This window comes from Palaemon carinicauda, chromosome 1 (genome assembly GCF_036898095.1).
Source record: "Palaemon carinicauda isolate YSFRI2023 chromosome 1, ASM3689809v2, whole genome shotgun sequence".
Lineage (NCBI taxonomy): Eukaryota > Metazoa > Arthropoda > Malacostraca > Decapoda > Palaemonidae > Palaemon > Palaemon carinicauda.
In genome coordinates this window covers 212287860-212291444 of record NC_090725.1, presented here as the reverse complement: position 1 = coordinate 212291444, position 3585 = coordinate 212287860, and positions in this window count along the sequence as shown.

Sequence of the window (3585 nt, the reverse complement as noted above, 5' to 3'; positions counted from 1 at the left end):
CAGGGATCTCTTCCCCGAAGCCGTCGGTCACCAAGGTCGAGCAGTTGGAACAACCCTTCGGGTCCCAGTACCTCAGGGATCCAGATACGATGCAGCAGGGGGCATGAGGCCTGCACATCGTATGCCCACAAAAGTCTTTACTCTTGTGGTTGCAGAATACGACTGCACACTTCACCATTGGCTCCTCCTGTAAGGAAAGAAAGGTGAAATGAGTATTCAGTTGTTTATATCATTGATATAAATACATTCTTATCAATAGTAATACTATTATATTTAATAGCTTAGGATAGTAAGCTAGAAAGGAAATAGGAAAGACACATATCTGTTTCCTCTCCCAGGCAATTGGTGAGACCTCCGTCAATATTTATATTTAAATTCCTTACAAGAGAAAAAAATACAGGGTGGAATAACTCCCGTACGTAGAGCAAGAGTTAGTGCATTTTTACATTAACTTCTCTACCTGTAGAATATTAATACTGAACAGTGTTTCATAAGTGTCCCAATAATCAAAGGATTCATCAGGGTGTTGAGGGAATACTTCGACCTCAGCATGTTATTTGGTCCCAACAATAGACTGTGAAATGATACACAGAATATGTTAGAAATACTTGTACTATTCTATTGTTGTATACTGTAGTTTTACCAACTACTTTATTGTTGTATACTGTAGTTTTACCAACTACTGTATTGTTGTATACTGTAGTTTTACCAAGTACTGTATTGTTATATACTGTAGTTTTCCAACTACTGTATTGTTGTATACTGTAGTTTTACCGGTATACTACTGGGGTTAGACTAGTGCCTGGTGGCACTAAATGATAGAGAGAGAGAAAGAATGGAAAGCAGGATTTCCTATTATTATGGTTTAGCACAATAATTGGAAGTGTAGGAGTGCTACTGCCGCCTACTGTCTCCTTGCCAGAATGAGAGTTCTAATTGGAAAGGAGGGAATGCATCTGATTCTAGCTTTCATCCAGCCACAACTTTTGCCGCCAGCTGTACTGCCGGTTGCAAGGTCTGTAGATGGCAGTCCAAGAGAGGACTGAAGAGTTCTCAACAGTATAATAGGTTCCCACCGGCAGCCGTCAGGGCCGGCTCAGTCTTTCCCCTCGGGGCATTCGCTTCCGGTGAAGGAAGGACATAAGGAGGAGTTGGCCAAGACGGCAACCTAACCGCCGCTGGTAGGGTCTCGGCCGGCAACTTAGTCAACCCAGCAAGCTGGAATGATTGCCAAAATAACCTCGAAAGAATGTTGTGACGGCTAGGCCGACACTAAAGGACAGATCGGGGAGGGAAAAGGGTCTTATAGTTTGCATGGGAGAAAGGCGGCGGCAGGTATGCCGCCTACTTTCGGCTGTAAACTAAGGAAGCTTGGCTTCCTGTACCAAACGCCGTCGTGGACGGCAGAGGAACGAAGATTACCCTGTCAGCGACATTGTCGGCTATAAGACGTGTCTTATAGTTTACAGGGGAGAAAGGTGGCGGCAGGTATGCTGCCTACTTTCGGCTGTAAACTAAGGAAGCATAGCTTCCTATGCCGACAACGTCAAGGGCGGCAGAGGAACAAAGATTCCCCTGTTGGCGACATTGTCGGTTACAAGGCAATACATCCTGAGTTACTGACATACTTCGAAGCCGGGATACTCGGCGGCAAAGAAGGTAGACAGTAAAAACTATCTAAGTCAAGCCGGAGTTTACTACTCGGGGGCGATGACGAAAGATGGGGTTGCCGCTTGTAATGGTGGCGCTCAGTGGGGAGAAAGGGTTCAGCCTTTTTTCTCTAGAGGAGGAAAGTATCGAATTATACCCATAAATTCTAGGGGATGTATATCCCCGACCGAATTAATAGGAAACGATACAAAGAGGTTAAACAATGGGATTTACTTTACTAATGTATACAAAACGGGTTAGGCTAGCCTAATTCTGGTGGGGACCGCAGCTACGATTAGTAACGCTGGGGTGCCCGTCGTATACGAAAGTAACGTTACGTGTCGGAAGAGGAAATATTATAATGTATGCAATTTTCACTAGTATAATTTGCCTAACTAGCTAAAAAGTTTCTTTTTAGCTAAATACCGGGAGTGTCGCACTACTGACTAAATAAAATACATATATGGCGTGCGACAGCGGTCTCAAAATGGGTGCCTCTGGAGTCGGCTGCGGTCCACTAAACACCCTTAAATTATAAGAATTTAATTGTGAGAAGGGTGCCTTAAAATTATACACAGGAAAGATGAAATACTCAACTTTCCAGAGAATGAAGATGCTGGAAATTGCATGATAATATTTCAAGAAACAGTAACAACACCGAGAGAAACATGGGAGCGCACTTAGCTTAAATGCTACAGTTCAAAGGAATGATGGGCCATAGTAGTACAGAGAGGAGGTCCACCGGGTACCTTGATAACGGCTCCCCTTTCGTTTGCCACTCTTCCCCCTCAAAGAGTTAAATCTACTCGGGGTGAAGATTGCTATGTGTCGTATCAAAAAATACGTCCCCTGATATTATGCGATATCCTAAAAGATATATTAAGGATACTCGCACCAGGAGTTAGAATTCTGGAGACCTATGGTTAATTCTCTGGGAGTATCACTGTAAGAAATATCCCTTAGAAAGGTACCTAAAGGAACCTTACATCAGGACGACATGGCTTAGCCCAAATATATATATATATATATATATATATATATATATATATATATATATATATATATATATATATATGTATATATATATATATATGTATATATATATACATACATATAAATATATATGTATATATATATACATACATACATATATATATATATATATATATATATATATATATGCATATATATATATATATATAGATGCATATATACATATAGATGCATATATATATATAGATGCATATATATATATATATATATATATATATATATATATATATGCATATATATATATGCATATATATAGATATATATATATATATATGTATATATATATATATATATATATATATATATATATATATATATATATATATATATATATATATATATGCATATATATATATATATATATATATATATATATATATATATATATATATAGCATATATATATATGCATATATATATATGTATATATATGATATATATAATATACCCATGTTCTGATATCTCATTATCCGTCGACATGGAACATATTTGGTGTCAGGTGTAAAAATCCGTCTTTTTGTGTATGCTGTGAGCGAAGTTGTTCCTTAAGATGGTAAAATGAAAGTTCAAGATGCCTAGATATGCGAGAACTAACATAGCATACACTACTGCAGCGGGAGATGAAAACGAAGGAGCAGTTGGTTATAGTGATGTCGATGAAGAATATAGATGAGAACAACGAATGTAGGACTTAGAAAATAGGTTAGATAACCTAGCCGAGTTAATAAAGAGGTTATTAGTTGAACGAGAAGAGGAGGGGCATGCAACCACAGTATATCAGACGTACATAAACGAATTTGAAACGCAAACAAGTGAAAGCACACATGCACAGCCGAGTGAAGATACGGTAAAACGTCGTAGTTCGAAAATAGCCAGAACTCCA